The sequence below is a fragment of the Salvelinus fontinalis genome, chromosome 17 (assembly GCF_029448725.1).
Source record: "Salvelinus fontinalis isolate EN_2023a chromosome 17, ASM2944872v1, whole genome shotgun sequence".
Classification (NCBI taxonomy): Eukaryota; Metazoa; Chordata; class Actinopteri; order Salmoniformes; family Salmonidae; genus Salvelinus; species Salvelinus fontinalis.
In genome coordinates, this window is record NC_074681.1 from 17,825,165 (window position 1) to 17,846,411 (window position 21,247).

Consider the following 21,247-nt stretch of genomic DNA (forward strand, 5'->3'; position numbering starts at 1 on the left):
GGCCAACAGCCTGGTGTAGGATTGTTTAGGGCCAAAGTAGTGGGATGGGTGGTGGGTTTTTGCGGATAGTGTATTGGTGGATGGTGGTGCAATTTAGGTTTTCCCATCAAAAGTTGTAGTGGAAGACAAGGACTGGTCCAATAATGCATTTCTTATTGGACTGCGTTTTTTGGACAAGGAGATTAATTTGGGAATATCATTTGTTATATTGAGGACTGTGAAGAAAGCAGTGGGAAAGGTGGATTTAATCAAGGTGACTAGAAGCTGCCTTGTTTTGGTTAATTGTGTTGATGAAGAACAGAAGAAGCGTGCATTGGATCTGGCAAACTTGTCCACCTCAGAAGTAACATGGAGCAGGGAGCCTGCCAAAGGAGTTATGCCTGGAGTCTCGTTGGATATAGATGATGAGTACCAGAAGTGGTCAGTGCAAGTCGCCTGACCCGTATGGGAAATGGAAGGAAGGAAAAACCTAGCAATATTATTGTTGTTTAAGAAGACTACCTGAATATGTGAAGTTTTGATATGTGAGGTATGGGGTGAGAGCATTTGTGTCCAAACCAATTACAGTGTTGAAATTGTAAAGGATATGGTCAAATGTTTGCAGATGGGGGAAGTATGATATTGAAGAATCTTTGAATGGAAAATGTAGCAACTGTGGTGTGGATCATACCCTGGACTTCCTTGAGTGCCCTGTTAGACTGAAGGAGGTCGAGGTGTCAAGGATTAGAGGGCTGTGCAGTGAATCTCCTATGTAGATGCGGTGAAGAGAGTCGAACGGACAAGATGGAACAGTGATGAAGATATGGCTGTGGATGTATTGCAACCAGTTGCTAGTATTTCAATTGGATAATCTGGATACACTCATTGTGAAGGTGGATTTTGTGGCATTTATAGCCACAGTGATTAGCTGTACAAGGGGTCTAAGGGGTCCAAGAAGCTGGAAATTATTATATCTGCAGCCGAGAAGTTTTTGAGTCCCATCTGGTCCATCAAGTCACACCAATACAAAGGACTTATGTAAAAGTCAGGATGGAAATATACTTTTCATAAACCCCTTAAAACATTGGAAAGACCTTCAAACAAGTGTATTCTTTTGCGTGGTTGTATTAACATAAATGATCACACACACACACACACACACACACACACACACACACACACACACACACACACACACACACACAACAATATAACAAATAATGCGCTTATGTTCATTTAGAAATGTCCTGTACCTCGGGCATAAAAAGAGTCCAGCCCGGTAAATAAGTTCAGGGACTCAAGTGACCTTAGTCACACAACATTTGTCCTTAGCGTAAACCCAGTATTATTCATACACTCAAAACAACACTTATTTTACAACATAAAGCGTATCAAAGACTAATACATCCTCACAACTACATAAATCACAGTATACATCACCCCAAAACAAATGAAATCCCATGTACAAAAAGTAGTCAGTCGGTCAGTCATACAATCCAATCTGCCAACATATCTCCAGCGGAGAAAAGGTCACGAAGAACGGACAGGTGTACTCCACAGACGCACAGAGTGGATCCAATCCTGGGTAAACTCGCTATAAGGCTACAAAACACACTTTAAGGCAACAAAACAAATGTAATAGCGAAGCTTCATGAACTGAGCGAAGCACACAATCCTCATTCATGTCTCAATCACAACTTCACCTTTGCGCAGCTGATGCTGGCTATTTAATGGGGAATTAAAGGGGAAGCGTCCTATTGGAAGGAGAAGCACTATTTAATTGGGAATTAAAGGGGAAGCGTCCTATTGGAAGGAGAAGCACTGAGACGGTTCAGAAAATTCAGGGCCATCACAATGTCTAAGACCATAGTACACCCGATACAGTGCATTCGGAAAGTATCCCTTTTCCCATATTTGTTACGTTACAGCCTTATTCTAAAATGTATTAAATAAATGTTTTTCCTCATCAATCTACACGCAATACCCCATCGTGACAAAGCGAAAACAGGTTTTTAGAATTTTTTGCAAATGTATATATATATTTATTTATTTCTGTAAACACCTTATTTACATACAGTGGGGTGAACAAGTATTTGATACACTGACGATTTTGCAGGTTTTCCTACTTACAAAGCATGTAGAGGTAATTTTTATCATAGGTACACTTCAACTGTGAGAGACAGAATCTAAAACAAAAATCCAGAAAATCACATTGTATGATTTTTAAGTAATTAATTTGCATTTTATTGCATGACATAAGTATTTGATACACCTACCAACCAGTAAGAATTCCGGCTCTCACAGACCTGTTAGTTTTTCTTTGCGAAGCCCTCCTGTTCTCCTCTCATTAGCTGTATTAACCTGTTTGGGGTGCAAGCCCGACCTCGGACCAAAAATGACAACAGCTGCAGAGCGCGAAATTCAAAATCTATTTTTTAAAAATATTTAACTTTTACACATTAACAAGTCCAATACAGCATTTGAAAGATAAACATCTTGTCAATCCAGCCAACATGTCCGATTTTTTAAATGTTTTACAGAGAAAACACCACATATATTTATGTTAGCTCACCACCAAATACAAAAGTGGACAGACACGTATGAATTATGATTATGAAGTATGAATTATGATTGAAGTAGCATGCACAACCAACCGAAATAAACTAAAACCAACCTAAAGAGCCCAGAAAAAACGACCTCAGATGACAGTCATATAACATGTTACACAATAAATCTATGTTTTGTTCATAAAAAGTGCATATTTTAGCTATAAATCTGTTTTACATTGATGCTACCCAAAAATGCTAACACATAGCTAGAGTCTGAATCCAGCCGGGAGTAGCCAGAGAAAATACATACACCAACGTCGGCTACTAATTACACCTCATAAAACATTTCAGAAAAACATATGGTGGATAACTAATGAAAGACAGATATCTTGTGAATACAGTCAACATTTCCGATTTTTGAAGTGTTTTACAGCGAAAACACAATATATCGTTATATTAGCTAACATCATAAGCTAGCATAAGGCAGCATTGATTCTAGTCAAGCGCTAGCCTAGCATAGTTAGCAGCGTTAGCATTCAACAGTTCGACATATATATGAAAAAGCATCCCAAATTGGGTCTTATCTTTCTTGGTACTCCATCAGAATGTTGTAACGGGGTCCAATGTCCAGTAGAGTCTTTAGTTGGGTTCCAGAACGAAGGATTCCCCTCTTTGGTTAGCTAGCACGGTAGCATTGCTGCGCCAGAAAGCGTTTCTTCAAAAAATTCTTCCGTCGTTTCACATCTAAAGTCCAGAATAAATTGCAATAATATAATTAAAGTATATTGAAAAAACAACCTTTAGGATGATTTTGTGACATGTAGCAAATAATATCGTAGTCAGGCATCATATTCAAAGTTACCTACCTTGTTCCAGAAGCCGAGATCAAATTATCCTTCGCGCCCGGATTTTTATTTTAACTGCGCATGTCTCACAAGAAGTTCTGTTATTCAGTCCAGGGACGAGATATTCGACCCCTTTCAATTCTCACTTCCGCATTACAGTCTAAGGTACGCCTCTGACGTGTCCCTATGGTCCTAAGTCAAATGGCCTTTTATAGAGAAGGTCTTAAAGAGACACATCGCATTTTGGGAAACTCAATTCGGCTGGGAAAATGGCTGTAAAAATATTTCTGTTCGACTTAGAGAAACAATTCAAACCTTTTTAGAAACTACAGACTGTTATCTATCCAACAGTAGTAAATATATGCATATTGGAAAATAAAAAGTTTCTTAGGAGGCCGTTTGAAAATGTGCACACATTTTCCAGTTTTTTCAATATTCAGCGTGCAGCCATAACAGGTTAACTGCACCTGTTTGAACTCGTTACCTCTACAAAAGACACACCAGACTCCAACCTCTCCACAATGGCCAAGACCAGAGAGCTGTGTAAGGACATCAGGGATAAAATTGTAGACATGCACAAGGCTGGGATGGGCTACAGGACAATAGGCAAGCAGCTTGGTGAGAAGGCAACAACTGTTGGCGCAATTATTAGAAAATGGAAGAAGTTCAAGATGACGGTCAATCACCCTCGGTCTGGGGCTCCATGCAAGATCTCACCTCGTGGGGCATCAATGATCATGAGGAAGGTGAGGGATCAGCCCAGAACTACACGGCAGGACCTGGTCAATGACCTGAAGAGAGCTGGGACCACAGTCTCAAAGAAAACCATTAGTAACACACTACGCCGTCATGGATTAAAATCCTGCAGCGCACGCAAGGTCCCCCTGCTCAAGCCGGCGCATGTGCAGGCCCGTCTGAAGTTTGCCAATGACAATCTGGATGATCCAGAGGAGGAATGGGAGAAGGTCATGTGGTCTGATGAGACAAAAAAAGAGCTTTTTGGTCTAAACTCCACTCGCCGTGTTTGGAGGAAGAAGAAGGATGAGTACAACCCCAAGAAAACCATCCCAACCGTGAAGCATGGAGGAGGAAACATAATTCTTTAGGGATGCTTTTCTGCAAAGGGGACAGAATGACTGCACCGTATTGAGGGGAGGATGGATGGGGCCATGTATCGCGAGATCTTGGCCAACAACCTCCTTCCCTCAGTAAGAGCATTGAAGATGGGTCGTGGCTGGGTCTTCCAACATGACAACGTCCCGAAACACACAGCCAGGGCAACTAAGGAGTGGCTCCCGTAAGAAGCATCTCAAGGTCCTGGAGTGGCCTAGCCAGTCTCCAGACCTGAACCCAATAGAAAATCTTTGGAGGGAGCTGAAAGTCCGTATTGCCCAGCGACAGCCCCAAAACCTGAAGGATCTGGAGGTCTGTATGGAGGAATGGGCCAAAATCCCTGCTGCAGTGTGTGCATACCTGGTCAAGAACTACAGGAAGCGTATGATCTCTGTAATTGCAAACAAAGGTTTCTGTACCAAATATTAAGTTCTGCTTTTCTGATGTATCAAATACTTATGTCATGCAATAAAATGCAAAGGAATTACTTAAAAATCATACAATGTGATTTTCTGGATTTTTGTTTTAGATTTCGTCTCTCACAGTTGAAGTGTACCTATGATAAATTACAGACCTCTACATGCTTTGTAAGTAGGAAAACCTGCAAAATCGGCAGTGTATCAAATACTTGTTCTCCCCACTGTAAGTATTCATACGCTTTGCTATGGGACTCGAAATTGAGCTCAGGTGCATCCTGTTTCCATTCATCATCCTTGAGATGTTTCTACAACGTGATTGGTGTCCATCTGTGGTAAATACAATTGATTGGACATGATTTGGAATGGCACACACCTGTCTATATAAGGTCCCACAGTTGACAGTGCATGTCAGAGCAAAAGCCAAGCCATGAAGTTGAAGGAATTGTCCGTAGAGCTCCAAGACAGGATTGTGTTGAGGCACAGATCTGAGGAAGGGTACCAAAACATTTCTGCAGCATTGAAGCTCCCCAATAACACAGTAGCCTCCATCATTCTTAAATGGAAGAAGTTTGGAACAGCCAAGACTCTTCCTAGAGCTGGCCAAAATTGAGGAATTGGGGGAGAAGGGCCTTGGTCTGGGATGTGACCAAGAACCGGATGGTCACTGTGACAGAGCTCCAGAGTTCCTCTTCTGAGATGGAAGAACCTTCCAGAAGAACAACCATCTGCAGCACTCTACCAATCAGCCCTTTATGGTAGAGTGGCCAGATGGAAGCCACTCCTTAGTAAAAGACACATGACCGCCCGCTTGGAGTTTGCCAAAAGACACCTAAAGGACTCTCAGACCATGAGAAACAAGATTCTCTGGTCTGATGAAACCAAGACTGAACTCTGGCCTGAATGCCAAGCATCACATCTGGAGGAAACCTGGCACCATCCCTACAGTGAAGCATGGTGGTGGCAGCATCATGCTGTGGGGATGTTTTTCAGTGGCAAGGACCTGTCAGGATCGAGGGAAAGATGAACGGAGCAAAGTACAGAGATCTTTGATGACAACGTGTTCCAGACCGCTCAGGACCTCAGACTGGGGGAGAACATTCACCTTCCAACAGGACAACGACCCTAAGCACACTGCCAAGGTAACGCAGGAGTGGCTTCGGGACAAGTCTCTGAATGTCCTTGACTGGCCCGGACTTGAACCCGTTCGAACATCTCTGGAGAGACTTGAAAATAGCTGTGCAGCGATGCTCCCCATCCAACTTGACAGCTTGAGATTAATGGAAGAAACTCCCCAAATACAGGTGTCAGGCTTGTAGCTTCATACCCAAATACCCAGTAATTGTGGGTATAATTGTCACGAATACCACCGAAGGTGGCTCCCCTTCCTGTTCGGGTGGCGCTCGGCGGTCGTCGTCGCCGGTCTACTAGCTGCCACCGATCCCTTTTTCCTTTTAGTTTATTTCTGTCTAATTGTTTTCACCTGTTCCTTGTTGGGGTTTTTGGGATGGGTGTTATGTTAGTTTTTCCCGCTGGTGTTTGTGCGGGCTTGTTGGTTGTTACGTTTGGTGATGTATCGTGTTTTGTTTTGGGTTTTCGCTGTCCAGTGTTTGTAACGAGGTTTGGGGTTTGTTTAGCGCCAGTGTTTTGGGCATTCACCCATGTTTTGGACCTGTTACGTTTTGAAGGACATTAAAGCGTTTTCCCGTTCATTTCGCTCTCTGCATTTGACTCCTCACTCATTTCACTCACCCGCCGTTACAATAATATTATTGGTCATGAAAGCCAGAAAAGCAATAAAATTAATTGCTTACCTTTGATGATCTTCGGATGTTTGCACTCACGAGACTCTCAGTTACACAATAAAAGTTATTTTTGTTCGATAAAAATTATTTTTATATGAAAAAACTCAATTTGTTTGGCGTGTTATGTTCAGTATTCCACAGCCTTAGGCAGGTCATCAAGGCTTGACGAAAATTCCAAATAGTATCCGTAATGTTCGTAGAAACATAAAAACTTGAAACTATGTCTAAAGACTGTTCACACCCTGAGGAAGCCATTGGAAAAGGAATCTGGTTGATATCCCTTTAAATGGACGAAAGGCAGGCAATGGAACAGTGATTTTTCAAAATAAGAGTCACTTCCGGGTTGGATTTCCTCAGGTTTTCGCCTGCAAAATCAGTTCTGTTATACTCACAGACAATATTTTGACAGTTTTGGAAACTTTAGAGTGTTTTCTATCCTACTCTGTCAATTATATGCATATTCTAGTATCTGGACCTGAGAAAGGCACCTTACATTGGGAATGTTATTTTTCCAAACATAGAAATTCTGCCCCCTAACTTCAAGATGTTAACTGGATCGACTTGACAACAGCCAGTGAAAGTGCAGGGCGCCAAATTCAAACAACAGAAATCTCATAATTAAAATTCCTCAAACATACAAGTATTTTACACCATTTTAAAGATAAACTTGTTGTTAATCCCACCACAGTGTCAGATTTCAAAAAGGCGTTACGACGAAAGCACACCATCTGATTATGTTAGGTCAGTACCTAGTCACAGAAAAACACAGCAATTTTTCCAGCCAAAGAGAGGAGTCACAAAAAGCAGAAATAGAGATAAAATTAATCACTAACCTTTGATGATCTTCATCGTATTAAAACGTGTCCCAGCCCCAGTGTTGCCAATTTAGTAACTTAGACGCTATATTTAGCGAGTATTCAGACCCCATTAGCGACACATTTTCAAAAAAATTGACTAGCGACTTTTTCTTGTGTTATTGGAGACTTTTGGAGACTCTGAGGTGAAAGCACGTATCGTTCTTACTCTTCTCAACGAGCAGTGGGTGCTGCCGTGGGCCCCACCTCCGTCCCAAAGCACTCACAGGCGGCCCAGTCCTCGCGCAGGAGTCCCTCCCAGCTGCAGTCAGAGCAGGAGATGTTCACCCCTCCGTGTCCAGACTGCAAATGAATCGTGCATGCGGGAAGCCGCCGCTGGCTGATCCCGCCCTGGCTTACATTCAGGGTGGGATGTAAATGTAAAATGTTCTTTGTCTAAAATAAATCACTGCACAAAAATAAATCACTGCATTTGACTCACACAGCCTCAGTCACTTACTCACCTTGTCCACTGTGTGTGTGCCTCTCTGTGACATAAGATAAACATCTAGCTGGCTAGCTCATCATGTCTCAGTCTAAACTGTACACTCAAAAATACAGAAAGGAGTGGGAATCAAACCCTGAATCCAAAGGCTGGTTGAAGCCGTTTATTGGAGATGATACACAGGCATATTACACAGGCACATAGGCTGATTTCTATGCCAAACTTAATGATGTAAAAAAACACATGACAACTCAAAAAAATCCTCAAAAGGCAAAGCCTTATGACAGTTCCACCCAAAACAAGCTGCCATTTGTGGTTAAAAAATATTTACTCTGCAAAAAAGGCTGAGGCCACCATGGCATTAGCTATAGCTGAACACTGTTCCATGCTGGCATATGATCACATTGGAGAAGCATGTAGAGCTGCTTTCTCAGACTCCACTGCTGCTACCCCCTTCAAAATGCACAGGACAAAGTGCACAGGACAAAGTGCACAGAAATTATTAATGGTGTTCTAGCACCATACTTTCTGAAAAAGTTGGTCGCAGATGTGGGTGACCAGCGTTTCAGCCTCCTCCTCGATGAGTCCAGGGATGTAAGTGTTTCTAAGTACCTGGGGGTTGTGATAAGGTACTTTAGTGACACCAAGCAGACAATTGTATCAACATTTCTGGGGCTTGTTGAGTTTGAGGGAGGAGATGCCAAATCTACAGCCCGTGCTGTTGTGGCTTTCCTCGAGAAGTGTTGTCTTAAAAAAGAGAAACTCCTGAGGATAGGGACTGACAATGCCTCGGTTATGACGGGGATTAACCTCTCTTGGGTATGTGGGACGTTAGTGTCCCACCTCTTCAACAGCCAGTGAAACTGCTGGGCGACAAATTCAAATACAGAAATACTCATTATAAAAATTCAGAAAACAAAACATATTTTACATAGGTTTAAAGATGAACGTCTTGGGAATCCAACCACAGTGTCAGATTTTAAAAATGCTTTACGGCGAAAGCATACCTTACGATTGTTTGAGAACATAGCCTACTAGACAATTCATTACAAACAGTAACCAGCCAAGTAGAACAGAGTCAAAGTCAGAAATAGAGATAAAATTAATCCCTTACCTTTGATGATATTCATATGGTTGCACTCAGCAGACATTCATTTACTCAATAAATGTTTATTTTGTTTGATAAAGTGTCTTTATATGCAAAAACCTCAGTTTTGTTTGCGCGTTTTCTTCAGTAATCCACAGGCTCAAATGCAGTCAAAACAGGAAGACAAAAAAATCCAAATTGTATCCGTAAAGTTCATAGAAACATGTCAAACTATGTTTATATTCAATCCTCAGGTTGTTTTTAGCCTAAATAATCAATCATATTTCAACCGGGCAATAACGTCGTCAATTTAAAAGGTAAACATGTAACGGCATTCGTCGTTGGAAGGAGAGGAGGACCAAAGCGCAGCGTGGAACGTTTCTATATTTATTGAAATACTTTTCAGCACGAACAAAAACAATAAACAGACGAAAACCAAAGAATCTACAGTCCTGAACATGGGAACACAAAATTCATGAACACACGAACAGGAACAATCACCCACAAACCAACAGTGCAAACAGGCTACCTTAATATGGTTCCCAATCAGAGACAATGACAAACACCTGCCTCTGATTGAGAACCATATTAGGCCAAACAACAAACCCAACATAGAAACACAAAACATAGAATGCCCACCCAGCTCACGTCCTGACCAACACTAAAACAAGGAAAACACAAACAAACTATGGTCAGAACGTGACAAAACAAGAGTTGCTCTCTCTCTGTCGAGGGCATGAAAAAGCTCTGCGACACTTTAGCGTCCAGTCATTCCGAATGCTCTTATTCCCTCATTCTTCAGAATACAAGCCTGAAACTATTTCTAAAGACTGTTGACATCTAGTGGAAGGCATAGAAACTACAGTTTGAGTCCTAAGTCAATGGATACTGTAATGGCATTGAATAGAAAACTACAAAACAAAAACAAAAACTACTTCTTGAATGGATTTTTCTCAGGTTTTCGCCTGCCAAGACACAGACAGTATTTTAACAGTTCTGGAAAATTTTGAGTGTTTTATATCCAAATCTACCAGTTATATGCATATCATATCTTCTGGGCCCGAGAAGCAGGCAGTTTAAATTGGGCATGCATTTCATCCAAAATTCCGAATGCTGCCCCCTACCCTAGAGAAGTTAACAATAGGGTCCATAAAATGCTGAAGGAGGAGTATGGCCTCAAATTTCTGGTTCCTATTTGCTGTGTGTGCCACTCTCAATGACAAACACCTGCCTCTGATTGAGAACCATATTAGGCCAAACAACAAACCCAACATAGAAACACAAAACATAGAATGCCCACCCAGCTCACGTCCTGACCAACACTAAAACAAGGAAAACACAAACAAACTATGGTCAGAACGTGACAAAACAAGAGTTGCTCTCTCTCTGTCGAGGGCATGAAAAAGCTCTGCGACACTTTAGCGTCCAGTCATTCCGAATGCTCTTATTCCCTCATTCTTCAGAATACAAGCCTGAAACTATTTCTAAAGACTGTTGACATCTAGTGGAAGGCATAGAAACTACAGTTTGAGTCCTAAGTCAATGGATACTGTAATGGCATTGAATAGAAAACTACAAAACAAAAACAAAAACTACTTCTTGAATGGATTTTTCTCAGGTTTTCGCCTGCCAAGACACAGACAGTATTTTAACAGTTCTGGAAAATTTTGAGTGTTTTATATCCAAATCTACCAGTTATATGCATATCATATCTTCTGGGCCCGAGAAGCAGGCAGTTTAAATTGGGCATGCATTTCATCCAAAATTCCAAATGCTGCCCCCTACCCTAGAGAAGTTAACAATAGGGTCCATAAAATGCTGAAGGAGGAGTATGGCCTCAAATTTCTGGTTCCTATTTGCTGTGTGTGCCACTCTCTGCAGCTTGCTGTAAGTTATGCTTCCAATGACACCATCCCCCATGGTGTGGAGTACTTGGTACGAGAGACTTATAACTGGTTTTCAGTGTCTCCAAAGCGCAGGGAGGCCTACAAGGCCATATATGAGACCATCAACTGTGGGGAGAAACCTTTACAGATAACCAAGGTGTGTGCCACACGTTGGCTCTCCATTGAACCTGCGGTTTCACTCATTTTGGACCAGTGGGAGAAGCTTAGGCTGCATTTCGCAGTCACCAAGTCCAGTGAACACTGCGACATGGCTGAGGTTTTATACTCCATGTACAGTGATCCTCAAAACATATTGTACCTGACTTTTTTGAAGTCAGTGCTGGGTGGCCATCAAGGCTTTTGAGGGAGAGCAAGTAGATCCTCTTAAGCTACTTGACAGCTTGGTTAGCCTGATCAAGTCTGTGAGCAGCAAGGTGCTGAATTCACTGGAAAATGTTGATGTACTCAAAGGAGCAATAGATGGATACATCAGTCCAAAACCGTACCTTGGTTACCTTTTTGAGTCAAAGGCAGCTGAGCTCCACCTTGTGCCTGAGGATGAAAACAATGTGCGAAAGCGGTGTGTAGCCTTCACCATCTCCCTCACTAATGAGTTGAGGGTGAGACTGCCGGACAACATCGAAGCATTGCAGTACATGTCAGTTTTCAATGTGGAGGAAACTCTAAAGCCCAATAAGAGCCCTGGAGAAATAGAAAAAATAGCCAAGCTCCTTGGCTACTCCCCTGCAGAGATAGACAAGATTGTCTAGCAATGGCGTGCCATCCATATTAGTAAATGGAACGAAACAAAAAACACACTGGGCTTCTGGAGTGAGTTTTGGAAGTTCAGGGAAGCAGCTGATATCAACCTGTTTCAAGAACTTGCCATGGCTGCTGTGTCTGTGTTGTCCTTGCCACACTCGAATGCTGAAGTCGAGAGAGTATTCAGCCAGATGAGTGTGGTAAAAAGCAAACTTAGAAGTTGGATGTCCTTGCAGACCCTTAACGCCATCCTGTACATTTGATATGGACTGAAGCTGTCTGGTGAGGCTTGCTATGCGCATCAGCTGCCTGATAATGCTTTGCAGCTTTTTGGCACATCATCTGCTTACTCATTTAAGTCAGCTTCCTCAGAACCTGCCATATTTGTGTGTGTGAAGGGGGGTCTGGGGAAAAAAACAGGCCAGACTAGTTACCATAATTTTCTCACATTGCCATTGACAGTTTTTTCTATTGTCTCTTTTTGGTCCATTTAGATTGGAAATGTAGATTGTATACAAAAAAATGGTTAAAAATGTTATGGTTAAAAATGTTCATGTGTCACGCCCTGACCTTAGGGATCCTTTTTATGTCTCTATTTTGGTTTGGTCGGGGTGTGAGTTGGGGTGGGTATTCTATGTTCTATTATTTGTATTTCTATGTTTTGGCCGGGTAGGGTTCTCAATCAGGGACAGCTGTCTATCGTTGTCTCTGATTGAGAACCATACTGAGGTATCCCTTTTTCCCACCTGTCTTTGTGGGAAGTTGACTTTGTTTATGGCACTTAGCCTTTAGCTTCACGGTTTGTTTTGTAGTGTTTATTGTTTTTTTGGCGTATTCACCTAAATAAAAGAAAATGTACGCTTACAACGCTGCACCTTGGTCTACTTCTTTTGATGGCCGTGACATCATGTTTTACTGTGACTTGTTGTAGGCTACTAAGTGTACCATAAGGTTAAAAACCAAACCAAATTAAGAAAACTAAACTAAAAAACAAACAAAAAAAAAAAAATATATATATATAACACTAAGTAACTCCACCAGAGTGTCTCTGTTGGGTCACTTTTGTCGGTCCCAAGCCCGGACAAAGTAGGAGGGTTGGAATTGTGACATTTAAAAAAACAAGAATCAATAGAAGAAAGTTCATTTGTAGTTCTAAACATATTTAGGGTGTTTTTTACTCACTTTTTGTCTCGCCCACAGCATTATTCCTCTCTCCTACAGCGTCCATCACAATTACATGCACATGGCAAAATATGCAAATTATGTGATGACGTCATTTAGCGACTTTTAGGACAGCCAATAGCTACTTTCCTTACTGGCAACACTGTCCAGACCAACATGTCTAGCTCTACTGTTAGTAAAACGTTTACTGTTGACAGGAGAACAAGAGGAGACAATAGGACGAGGTGGATAATTTTATAATAAGGCCGTTTAATTACATGTAAAGATATCTTAGTAAAATCTTGCAGCAAGGCTCTTTCAGTCTGACTCCTAGTGAATCGTCCGGAAAAGAGGGAGTTTCCAGAATTGTTCAGTACTATATAGACAACAAGCAAAGTAGGTAGATCTGCGAGTCCGGCCTTCCGATTGGTCGATCTGGGTCTTGGGTAGTCCTGATCAGGCCTGGTGTCCACGTTCCATTGGTTCCTGAGAGTTCTTTGTCCTGAGGTCCAACCATGGGTTGGGTGTGTCTGTGTGATTGTCATGGGGGAGGGGAATTGTGGGTGCCGTGTATATGTCCTATGTGTCCAGCATATGTCCAAGAGAAAGAGGGGGTGTGTATGTTGTGTCAACTTATAGGTAATGTTGAGAAGTTGTTAAAACAAGTTACCAATATCTAATACAATTTCTTACAAATCCCCCTCTTCACGTCTCACAAGAGACGTGACATAAAAGTATATAAAAGACAAAACTAAAGGATAAAATTTGTCAGAAGACAAATTTTTAATTCCCTCTCTTCACGTCTCACAAGAGACGTGACATAAAAGTATGGAAAGACAAAGCTAAGGGATAAAATTTGTCAGAAGACAAATTTTTGATTCCCTCTCTTCACGTCTCACAAGAGACGTGACATAAAAGTATAAAAAGACAAAGCTAAGGGATAAAATTTGTCAGAAGACAAATTTTTAATTCCCTCTCTTCACGTCTCACAAGAGACGTGACATAAAAGTATCTTAGTCCTCAAATAGATAGACAGGTCCAGCTTCCCCATCCTCAAGCAATGGGAACATTTGGGCCCTTTCCTGATTAGGGTCTATGGCTGCAGTTATTACAAGAATGGCCGCAAAAACAGAAATTGATACTAGGATAGAGGAAACCAGCGTCTTATATTTACCAAAGGCATCCATCCATGAGTCCCACATAGTAGTGTCCACTCCAGAATGCTGTTTCATCTTACCATTAAGGGTACGAAGTCCCTCCAATGCTACAGTCAGACTCCTATCCGTAGCTGTGTTATTGGGAATGAAGGTACAACACTGTGCACCAAACATTGCACAGACCCCCCCCCGTTCAGCCAATAACATATCAACCGCGATTCTATTTTGAAATGCCATCAAGGACGTAGCTGCCAATTGTCCATGGACCGCCTCGAAGCCTTGTTGAGTCCAATTGCCCAGTTTCTGGACATTAAAATGAATGTAGTTAATTCTGTCCACATTTTTATTAACTGTACACCACCAACAAAATGATGATTCAAACCCAGCTGTCACTTGGTCCGCCAGTTTATATTCATCTGGCACCCCCTAGGGAGACCAATAGCATCAATGTAAGTTGAGTCGTAAATGAGCAAGGACCAAAAAGGAGACCACTCCAATAACTACCCCTGGAGTGGCCAACCACACATTAGTAAACCAAAAAACGAGAATATGTTAAACCCTCAGGTCCATCCCTCTATGCAACCTGTACCAGGTGGGCTCGTCGCCACCCGGGAACTTCAAACCTTCACAACAGGGAGGACAAACATCACTTTTTATTCATTCAACATCAACTACAGCAAACCAAGGGTCCTCCTCTGTCAGCCCACTCTCCTGCGGAAGCTCGTTTTCGTATCAGCCTCTCCAACTGGAGCATCAAGCAACGGCATCATACTAGAGGCTCCTTACACATCTGTAACAAACTTCTTCAAACAAGGTATGATACAGGCAACACAGAAATGAAAAACCACAACTAGTGTCAGAAATCCAGTAATCATCATTGCAGTGTACTTACCAAAACAACCACCCAGCCAGGGGAACAGTCCACTCTCCTCCACACCTGCAAGACCCTTCATCTCCACTGATAACCTTGCCAACCCACTCAGAGCTTTTGAAATGCTCCCATCCGGACTAGTATTGTTAGGAACAAACGTGCAACACTGTTACACCTCCCTTGTTGGCCAGACTTATGTCCAGTGTTAGTCTATTGTGTCTACTGGTTTGTGAGGCAGCATCCAATTGTTCAGCCATCCCTGTAAGTCCTGTGTGGGTGGGTTTATAATTGATCCAGACCTTTTGTTTTAACATCAACAATAGCTGGGCCAATGATGGGCATCAGATGCCACAGGCCATCATTCCTGGTTAATGTCTGGAATTCGTGGGGGACCCCTATTGGGACCCCCAACAGGTTGGTGTGCATGTTATCTGTACCCTCGGACCAAGGAGCGTCACGTTTCTGCCGTCTCCTGGGTTGGTCCCAAGCCTCTGTGTCCTGTGTAGCTCCCAGAAGTTGATTAGCTATAATAATAGGCAACGGTGGTATCAGACTGGCCAAAACACATGAGCAACGACAATTTCCTTTCAAAAATGGGGTCAACCGCCTGGCAGGTCCACACATCCACCATACATCAGCAACACCTCTAGTTCCTAGTGGTATTAGTGATGCAGGTAGTAGCAGGGAGCCTTCCATAGTCCATACCGCTACCTGTGCCAGGGATACAGCTGTTATATCCCCCATATGCCTTAACTCCCCACGGTACCTTCTGGGGAGGGACCACTGGGAACACAAGACTCAGAGTTTTACACAGGGTTGAATTTGGCTCGAACTTTTCCAATATGCACATCCAACCTTCCCCATTACTTAGGACAAATGGGTGAGCAGCCAGAATAGGTCTGGCATGTCCACATACGACACAGTCCTTTCTATTAAGTGTTTTGTAGGTCAACCACATATTCTCCCTTTCCTCATACTCAGTTTCAGTCCCCAAATGTTCACTATCTGAGATGTCTTTTATATTTATTATCTGTACCAGATTGGAGAGCTTAGGTGATGGCGTGGGACTTGGTCTTGAAGTGGTGGAGGAGGCCGGCTGAACCCTGGTCCGTTGGAACTGGTGGTGGTTCTGGCAGCACTGCGATGGTATCATCCCCATCGTATCCTGATCAGACAGCTCAGGACTACAAGCAGTCCTGTAAAACCCCACCCTCTCCCAGAGAACACATCATCAGCCAGAGATCAAGCAACACTTTCACTTCTATGAACGAACACAGTGAGGATAGGTCGGGGTCAGGGAATTCTTCATTAAGGAGTTGACCCCTGAGCTTTATTAGCAACAGTTCTTCTCCTTAACTCTGTGATCATTCGGCAGTGTCAGTGTGTCTCACCCTCCAAGTGCAATATGCCCCCAGGTCGAGTGATTCACCTTCTCCCTTAATTCACCTGCAATGTATAAACTCTTGGACATACAGGTCTGGTTAGCAAACAGTTCCTCATTTGTTCTTTCTGATTATATATTTAACTTCTATGCCTAATTTTTTAGCTATAAATGTTTAATTTTAAATAAGTTTATTATCCAATAGGCCCCATCCTTTCCTAGTCCACAATGTACCCTCCTTCGTTTGATACCTGGCTCTGGCCAGGTATCAACCTTACCTACTCTAAATAATAACTTAGTACATCATATTCTAGGAACGTCCCTTTTATTCCCCGCACATCCAATTCTCCCTTGGGCGTACATTCATATCTATTCTTTTCCAATTCTCTGTCAAGTGACTTATCTACTTTGAAATGTATCTGTGCTGCTTATATATGTTAACCCCTTTCTCTCCTATCTTATTTCACAGCCTACCTTGCTCATTTCCTGGTCCACCCTCCCCACTCTGCTCTCAAACCTTCAAGGTCTCAACAGTGCGGGGTAGACCCATCTGTCTGCCTTTTTCTATGTGTTCCTTTACAATATTAACTAAGTGTCTCACTGTTTTGACTTTATCTGCATGGATTTAAAAATAACAACAGGTCTTATAGTGTCAATCTTTAAAGTCCTAACATAACCTTAATTAACCTATCTCTATCTTCTAATGGCCAATACAAATGCTTACCTTATGGTCAAGAGTTATAAACTCTATTATAATCAATTTACCTCAAAACTAGTATCCCAAATGACACAATCTCATTATTCTCGCTACATTTCCCCGCGAGTGATCAAGTCGCCGGAAAATGCAATGGAAACAGAAAACAGGTCAAAATGTTACACCTACATTCGTGTTCCATATCTAGACATACCAAAAGAACCCTTTATCTTCTCAAAGTCCCTTGCCTAAATAAAACTCAGAAAGTAAAACTCCTATTCCCATATGAGTGTATTCTTTTAAGATATCTTATCTCTGGGTACACGGAAACCCTTAACCTTAATGTTTACTCCAAAAAACAAAATTATGTCACCAGCATTCAACCAGTCGGCTGGGAGACCATTTGGGTGCTGCAATACTGCCATCTTCTGTCCATTCTCTGCATAGCTCTCCACCCACTCTTATTCAACCTTCTCAATTTGAGCCATATTAGTTTCTTATTTTAACTATTGTTTTCTAAATTTTTGATTTTTTTAATTTTTTAATCTATTATTACCTAGTTAGACTAGAGTGTCCGTGACATACATCCATGGGGATCCGGTTATAGTTATTCTATTAACCATGTGAAAGTGCCCAGGGACACCCCAAATATCAGTAGGAATATCACAAATAAGGGGCCAGATATCCCTAGCCTTGCCCAGGGAGGAAGAAATATCCCTCTAACTGGGCGAGGTTCCTTTATCAGGGGAGGCGGAGTTTGATTCCGCATCACCTGAGTCAGAAATGTCTTCATTTGGAATCGAATTTAAGCTGTTTAAGTCAGCTCTGACTTCTGTCAGTGTTCTAGAAGGGATTGGGGCTGGAGTGCAATGTGTGAGGTGGTGCCAAGGTGCGCCTGATTTACCTTTGACCTGGACTGAGTGTGAATTAACCTCCCTCACTTCGTACTGTCCAGTCCACCTGGGTTCTAGCCACTTTCTCTTGTGGACATTAACCCCACCCAGTCACCAATTTTTACCTTCCGTGTGCCAGATCTCCCTTCTGCTTCCCCGTTGGACCTTATGAATCTGTGTGGAGAGAGCTGCAGAAAGTTCCGTCAATTATCAAACATTACAATTTGTTGTACATCAAGGGCGGGCATATGACCTCCCTTCCTTGGTGGACCAAGCATGACTCCTCCAGCCATTGTCTCATGAGGAGAGAGATGGGTGCCTGCACCTGGAGAGGCTATCATGGCCAGCAACGCCAGGGGTAGGACTTCAACCCAAATCAACTTCAAACCTGCACATACATTTGATTGGCGCGTTCCACGAGACTTATGAGATTGTGGCCTGTACACTAACCCCATCATTAAACAACAATCAGTTGACATTCACACATCCGACCCTATTGGTACATGGAGCGTTTGTCATTAAACAATACACATGAGTTCGGTTTGCAGCCACTTAATGACCTATTTTGCATCCTCCCCTGCTGTTGGCATTGCCTCAACCCATTTAGAGAACCTGTTTACCCTAACTAACAGGTACCTTTTTCCATTTGTCACATTGTCTTGCCCCATATCTGTGTAAACTATGTTGATGTCCTGAAAACAAGCATTTGGGACTGGGTATGAACCCATGGGCATTTGATATGGTTTCTTTGGATTGTGTCTACCACAAATGCTACACTCGTCACAAAACAAATCTGTCATGTCTTTCATGTGGGGGTGCCACCAGATGTGGGACACCTTCTGTAAAGTCTTTAGTTTGCCTTCGTGTGTGGGCCCATGAGCTTCTCGTATTAGTTCTGGACATAGGTTTGCTGGGGCCTCTAGTCTGCCATCATGGCATCTCCACAGTTCATCAGGTCCCTTGGTGGCCTCTCTCTGTCCCCATACTGAGTATTCACAGGGTCCTGCTGTGAACTGGAGTTCTTTTATGTGTTGCTTTGTGAGCTCAGTCCGAGCTGGTTGGGTCCGTAGTACCATTCGTCTCGGGGTGTATCCACCAGCTTTCTTGGCTGCTTTATCAGCTGCATCATTTCCCTTGCTGACTCTGTTTTTCAGTTGTTGATGTCCTTTACACTTCATGATGGCCACCTTCTTAGGTAGTGAGACCGATTTAATCAGTTTTTCCATCTGTGTCTTGTGTTTGATTGGAAGGTTTCCTGTGGTGATGACGTTGCGTCTCAGCCATTGTGATCCATTCGTATGGACTGCTCCATGAGCATAAGCTGAGTCGGTGTAGTTGTTCACAGTCTTTCCTTCAGCTCTTTCCAGAGCTTGTGTCAACCCTATGATTTCAGCTAGCTGGGCTGATGCAGGTTGTGTGATGATGGCAGATTCTAAAGTCACATGTGATCTATCCGGGAGCTGCTGCACCACTGTGTATGCTGCTATGTTCCCTTCTTCTCCTCTATAGCGGCATCCATCTGTGTATAACCATAGGTCCTTAGATATGCTGCAACCCCATGTGGGTGTGGATTTCCAATGGATGGCACATTATCATGTGGGCTGTTTTTCCAATAGCTTTTGCCACTGCAGCCACATACCTGGAGCATGTGGTTTGTCCTTCTTCAATGTGGCCCAGTTTGGAGGAGTGATACCTCAACACTCTACTCTCCCCCTCTAGGTTCTGGAAAAGGATGGATGATGTAAATCCTTCCTTTTCAGAAACATCCAGATGGAACTTGTTTTTTTTTTAGTCAGGTGCTGTTAAGGCTACTGCCACTTAGAGATCTGTTTTCAAGAGTGCCAAAGCCTTTGATGCTTCAGTAGTCCAGGTCAATGATGAGTGTAGGTTAGTGGTGAGCAGCTTCAGGGCCATGGAGCATATTCATCAGACATGCCCTGGAAGGGGGGAGGTGATTGCTGAGTGAATGGATTTTGAAAATAGGGAGGTGGTGCTTTTTTCTCTCCCTGTGGCAGTTCTGGGTATAGATGGGTGGGGGCCGATGGGGTTGCTGTGGTGGTAGGTGGGCCATCATTATTATTGGGCCTGCCCTCTTTGGTGTCAGTTGGTGCTCCAGTGACCACTCCCATCGTATCAGGTTTCCGGTAAGGGAGAGCTTTCCTAATTTCCTCAATTGCCCATAAACCTATTCTCATCTCAGCCTGTGCCTTTTCCCTTTGCTTTGTCCCTTCTTTTTTAAATAAGTGACTCTTATTCTTATCAACTTCACATTCTATCCCTTGCTTCACTGCTTCCTCCAATTCTTTCTCCATAATGAGGAGTTGCCCTTTTGATGGGGCGACTCCACTAAGAAAACCTGTTTGAGTCCATCTCAGCCTCACTTCCTCCCAAATCTTTTTAACGGGTTTGTAGTGTAATTTCCCGCCTGCTCTGTCTTTCATTCTCTGATCTAAATATTCGTTGAATTTGTGTTTGGGGACGATAGTCGTGGTCATTTTGTCGTTAAGCTATGTCTGGGTCTATTATTATCTTTGTATACTTTAGCCCGTTACTGATCGAAACCAGCGATGTATTTTTCTTCCCCTCTCTTCCCCCAGTCTCGTGTCCGACTCGCGTGGACAAAGGATTTTATTGCCGTGTATTCGATGAATTATTTTCGTTTTCCAACAATATATCAGCTATATCTCTTTGAAACAATATACGAATATATTCACGCGCTCCTGTTATAATTGGAATGACAGTTTTAGGTACTTTTAATAAAAAACATTATTGCTTTTCGCTAATTTAATTAATTAAATACTTTGGCAAAATATTTCAGAAGTTTCCTTTGGGGACAATATACTAGTAATTCAGGCGCTCCTGATATAATTGGAATGGCAATTATATGATATATAATTCGAAAGATATTATTTCTATTAACTTTTCCGATTTAATTGGAACTTTTTCCGATTAATTAAATACTTTGCCAAAACATTTCAGAAATTTCCTTTGGGGACAATATACTAGTAATTCACGCGCTTCTATAATAATTTTCAAATTGATTCTCACCCTTAGGGATTTATCAACAGCAGGAGAGGGAAAAATCCGGTCAACTCATCAGCAGAAAATAGTTGCTTCACAGCAATATATACACATCGACACGGCGGTCACTTTAGCACAGCCTCAACTAGCATATGGCTAGTTAGTAGCAATTGGTCTCGTGGAACGTTCAATCCCCGACATTGCGACAACACAACTTACACATACAATTACAACACAACTTACACATACAATATCACATTAGATTTCTCACGTAACACCTAGCTAAGTATAGCTACTGCACGACTATTTGAATTCACATTAGATTTCT